The 5,833-nt window shown below is 43.3% G+C and overlaps 1 non-coding gene across 1 annotated transcript; it reads right to left on the bottom strand.

The window, feature by feature from the left end:
- Positions 1–310: 310 nt before the first annotated feature.
- trnak-uuu (transfer RNA lysine (anticodon UUU)) lies at positions 311–395 on the bottom strand. Its single transcript is given in 2 exon segments — positions 311–346; positions 359–395. It is a non-coding gene; the product is annotated as a tRNA-Lys (tRNA).
- Positions 396–5,833: the final 5,438 nt, after the last annotated feature.

Raw genomic sequence — 5,833 nt, 5'->3', positions numbered from 1 at the left:
AGGGGCCGGCCATTCAGTACAGAGATGAGGAATAATTTATTCACTGAGAAGGTTGTGAACTGTTGGAATTCTCTACCCCAGAGGGCTGTGGATGCTGAGCCATTGAATAGATTCAAAACTGAGATGGATAGAATGTTGGACACGAAGGAACTCAAGGGATATGGGGACAGGTCGGGAAAGTGAAGTTGAGGTCGAAGATCAGCGATTACCTTATCAAATTGGCGAATCAGGCTCGAGGGACTGTGTGGCCAACTCTTGCTCCTTTCGGTCCGCTGGAAAAGCAGATCTTGCCAGCTGTTTTAAAACTTTTAGCCTGAACAGGGACTTGAACCCTGGACCCTCAGATCACTACCGTCTTTAAAAGTCTGATGCTCTACCGACTGAGCTATCCAGGCTCGCTGCTTAATTAATTTCCATCATACAGATTCATGGTAGGACTCAGAATTATCCCTGTCGATGTCCAATTCGGGTGAGGATCCCTTTTCTCCAATTTTCAGCAACGTGTTGAGGAGAATCCTTGTTTCTGTTGAACATGATGTCAGAAACATGGACAGTGAACTCGTGATTTTGCAATTCTTCTTGTTTGTACAAAATGTCTTGTCATTCGTTAGCAGCAATTTAAAAAAAAACACCTTACCCAATGGCTCAAAAGCTAAACTTGTTCCACACGGGAGCTGGAAAATGCCTCTCGACATTTCAGCCGATCAACAATTGAAAGCTGAATAATTTCACCCGTCACACCGTGACACCAGGCAGCAGATTTGCCTCCCGAATTTTCCCTACACGACACTTCAAACCGATGAATGCCTGCTTCACGGAAAGAAGAATTGTGTTTTTGGTTCTTTTGATTTAAAGATGTCGTGCCGGCCGCTTTACCATTTCAGCTGTCGCCAATCGCCCCCTCTCCCTCCCATAAACAAATAAACTCTCACCTGCTGTTGCAAGACGGGAGACCAGAGGTGCCTCAGTGCCCACATGGGGACATGAAGAAGTCGATTCGTTATGGAACCGGTTGCACCTTGAACTCCAGTCAAAATGTTTGGAAGGTTCAACTATTGACATGGCGCTGGAACTCACAATCTCGGCATTTCTCGAGAGTATAATTATTGTAGAAATAACGCGCGCTGACCGATTGCGCCACTGGAGCCGCGCACGGTCTGTGTCACCAGTGCTCCCATCAAACAGCTTCATCCTCGGTCTCTCAATTATCGCTTCGTGATCTTTCCCACACAGAAGCCTCCAACCAAGAGGCGATTCGTTAAACATCCGCAGTGACATTTAAAAGCCGTGGCATCTGAAACAAAACCCCAGACGATAAGAACTTTTAATTATATTATTATTATTAACTTAAGGACAATTATTTTCATGCTACTTTGAGGATTTGGGGAAATTGGGAGCTGAAACTAAGAATCTCTCTCTGAGCTGTCGTTGATTGAAGAGATGGGCGTTATTTCATTTGGAATCCGAGACACGGAACTTTCTGATGCAGAAGTGTGTCAGAAGATTGTGGTTAGTGGCAGTTGCCGGGGAGATCGAGAGGAGAGGGAGAAAAGTCAAAGTCACAGCTGTGACAGCTCAAGTGCTCCGCTTATCTGTAATATTTAGAAAGTCATGTACAGTACAGGACAAACCAGTTTGGTATCGGTTATCAAAAATACTAAAAGTCCCGGGTTCAAAGGTGGATTTGTGAAGAGGGAACGAATTTAAACGCCAGACCGAAATCATTCCCCATGAATCTGAAGCGTCTTGCGGAAAACGGCAGTGCGAACTGTTATGTTCGTGTCATGACTTGAAAGACCCTCCAATTACCGACAGTATCTTTGAACGAGTTGTGCAGCCACACCGCGATTGAAGCCGCTTTGCATTCGTCAAACGTATACGTGACGATATTGAGAGTGATAAGGGACTTTTTCAATTATTTGAAATCTCACCATGTGACCCGAAGATTGACCGCAGAATCGAGTTTTTCCATGAAGTCCTGAATTGAAGGGAAAGGCGCTACAAACAAGTCGGAGAAATGAAGAGCGGAAAATGTGGATGAAACTTGCACGAGTGAAAATCCCTGTATGTTGGAAGACTCAGTCCCCAGTGGTGGAGAGGATTGGTATTTCAAGCTGTCTCACAGCTCACACACACACCATTGGCTCATTTAATCACCTTCAACAACTCGATGACATCATCACTTAATCTTCGATACACAAGGAAATACAAACCTTGTCTGTGCAACCTGTCCGCATTACTTAAATATTTTAGCCCCGGTATCATTCTGGTGAATCTGCGCTGCACCCCCTCCAAGGCCAATATATCCTCCCTGAGGTGTGGTGCCTAGAACTGAATGCAGTACTCGAAATGTGGTCTCAGCAGAGTTTATATAACTGTAACATAGCATACAGCCCTTTGAATTCCAGCTCCCTTTAAGATAAAGGCCAACATTCCATTAGCCTTTTGGGTTATTTTTTTAAATGTCCACTGACTTTTAGTGATTTCTGCACTTGGACCCGAAAACATCTTTCCTCCTCCACAGTTCCTAGCTTATCATCAGTTAGAAAATATTCTCACCTATCTTGCTTATGTCCAAAGTTCATACTTCCCCATATTGAAAGATTGAACAGACTGGGGCTCTTTTCCATAGGAAAGAGAAGGCTGAGGGCTGAGCTGATATCGGACTTCAAGATTATGCAAGGGTTTGATAGGTCAGATGTAGATAAGGTGTTTGAACTTTTGGTGGTGAGGATTCCAAAACTTGGGGCCATAAATAAAAGTGTGTCACTAATTAATCCAATATGGCATTCAAGGGAACCATATTTACCCAGAGACTCGTTAGAATGTGCAACTCGCTACCTCACGAAGTAGTTAAGACGAATCGCATGGATGCGTTTACGGGGAAGCTAGATAAACACATGGAGGAGAAAGGAATAAAGGAATAAAAGGGTTTGCTCATAAGGTTAGATGAAGAGGGGTTGGAGGAGGTTCGTCTGCAGCATAAACACCGGCATAGTCTAATTGGGCCGAATTGTCCGTTTCTGAGATGTACATTCTATGTAATTCTATGTAAGCTCCATCTGCCACAGTTTTACCAACTCACTTAACCTATCAATTTCTCGTATAAGTTTATGCTCCGACCTGCACTACTCACTGTGCCTCCTAACTTGGTGTCGTCGACAAACTTGGATATGCGGCTCTCATTCATTCATCTACGTCATTTATGCATATAGTAAAAAGCTGATGGCCCGGTACAGATCCCTGGGGGACACCACTAATCACATCCTCTCAATTTGAGCACAGATCCATTATCCATACTCTCTGTCTCCTACCTCCCAACCAACTCCCTACCCATGTCAATGGGTTGCTTTAATTTCCGTGTGCTCCCATTTGTGTTAACAGTCTCTTATGTGCCACTCTATCGAATGCCTCTGGAAGTCAATATACATATAACACCCAGAGACACTCCATTATCTACCACGTTATTATATCTTCAAAAAGTTCAACTTGTTTCGTTGGACTTGACTTCGTCTTTACAAATCCACGCTGGCTCTCTCTGATCAATTCATGTGTATCCAAGTGCTCAGTCATTCTTTCCCTAATAACAGATACTGGTAACTTCCCCACAACAGACGCCAGAATAATAGGTCTGTAATTTTCTACTTTATCTCTCCTCCCCTTCCTAAATAATGGAGTGACATTGCCAATTTTTCAATCCATGGAACAATTCCTGATTCAAGAGAGTTTTGAACGATCATGACGAAAGCATGTACAATTTCCTCACCGATTCCTTTTAATCCCCTGGGATGGTAACCATCAGGTCCTGGAGATTTGTTTATCTTTAATCCAATTACTTTCACCATTACCATTATTTTACTTGCACATAATCCCCTTGATTTATTTTCAGTTTTCCTCGTGTCTCTGGGATATTATCCTCATCCTTTTCTTTGAGTGTTTAGCAAGTCTGCCATTTCCTGATTTTCAATTACAATATCGCCCCCGTCCGTCTTTCAAGGGCCCACATAACTCTAAGTCACCCTTCTTTCACTTTGTATACTGTTAATACCGTGAGAGTTGTCCGTATTTTCCTTCACAAGTTTTTCTCGTTTTCCCTTTTTGCATCTCTTAAGATTTTTTTAAATTTCAGCACCACGATAAACAACACTTCGCTGTGAAATTTGCTTCATTCGTTCTTCAGTGTCAGAGCGAGAATTGTCTGATCCTCTAATTTATTTAATGTAACAAACAAACACAAGCAAACATATCCATCGGATGGATATGTTTGACACACGCTCTGATGGACACACGCTCTGTGTGTCCATCAGAGCGTAACAACGCTCTGATGGACACACAGAGATAAACACAGCCTGAAACGGAGTCAGTATCGGGATTCACAGGGAAACGGGCAAGCGAAACAGACAAAGATGGAACAGTCTGAACCCCCAACAGAATGTGACGTGTGGTTGATAGATATTAATGAGAGGAGGTGAACACCAATGCCAGGAATTGACTCCATGGCTTAGTTGGTTAAAGCGCTTATCTAATAAACAGGAGATCCTGGGTTCAATTCCCAGCGGCGCGTTTATGTAATTTATAATGTTTAGTGAATCTGACAAGCGAAAACATGCAGTGCGGTGTTTGTCCTTGTTCAGAGCCCAACACAGAACTGATCAGAATGTCGCTTCAAAAATGCTCCTTCATTTTTCAGATCGACCTCTCATGGAATGTGACAGCAACACGTCAATGGAAGGACACGTTCTTGTCTCTGGGCTGGTTGAGGTCGGGGTATAATTCTCAATTCGAGAGTCATAGCACGGAGAAGCCTGAATTTAACCCCAGACGTTTGATCTTGACCTGCGGTTCAAACTTTTGCAAAGAGGGGAAAGATGTCCCCAAATCACTCCACCTGAATCTCAAGCACCTTCGGAAGAAGTTCAGTTCAAACAATCAGGACTTTAAAGGCACGTCAATGATCTGCACTTTCATTGAACGAGCTTTACTTACAATTGCATTCGACCTTGAAACCGCTCTGGGCTTTCATCTCACTGAGGCAGAATGTGTCCGCTTTGTATCTGTGAGCATGTCGGTGATGAGGTTCGCTTTGATATTGGTCGCTTTCAAATTTTAAAATTTCACCAAGCCTCAGGGAAAAGAAACCGAGAATCGAATTGTCCCTGTAAGTGATGAATTGAAGGGATTGGTGCTCCAAGCAGATCTGGAAAATGCGCAGTGCAGTCGATCAGGAGTTCCAAATCCACCCTCTCGCCACTGGGCGATCATATTAACTGAACTTTACTCTGGCCCAGTGTCACCGCGCTGAAATCGAGTATTTTTCCGGCAAGTTTCTCTTAACTTCATAGTTGCTGATTTAAGAGTGAAGACCGGCTCGTTGGATTTTCACTCCTGCAAGCTTCAATCATTCATTTTGGACTGACAGTAGACAAATGTTATATTGGTCACTGCAACCTCAAAGATGAGCTGAGTGAATTATTGGTTCAGTCGGTAAATTCTTCACCTGTCTCGTGGTGCTATCGTTTGACGCGAAGGTTTGATGGTTTGAGCCCTAATTTTATTTTCCCTCAGGATTCATCACCTCAAAGTTCCAGGGTTTCAATGTGTGTTTTGTCTGCAAGAAAATGTACCGTGATGATTGCCGGCTGAGCAGGGCTGATATTCCACCATTTTCCCTGTGGTCGGAGAGCAGGCACGTCAATCAGATAAAGGAATGGAACATTGGCTTCACGGAAATCACAATTCATAACCCCATTTATTTTAAGCGGGTTTATTTTAAATGAGTTAACGCCTGCCTTAAATGGTCGACTCAGGACTGTCACACAAAGAGGTTAAATCT

The sequence above is a fragment of the Heptranchias perlo genome, chromosome 20 (genome assembly GCF_035084215.1).
Source record: "Heptranchias perlo isolate sHepPer1 chromosome 20, sHepPer1.hap1, whole genome shotgun sequence".
In the NCBI taxonomy this organism is placed as follows: Eukaryota; Metazoa; Chordata; class Chondrichthyes; order Hexanchiformes; family Hexanchidae; genus Heptranchias; species Heptranchias perlo.
This window is presented reverse-complemented; position numbering and strand designations above follow the sequence as displayed.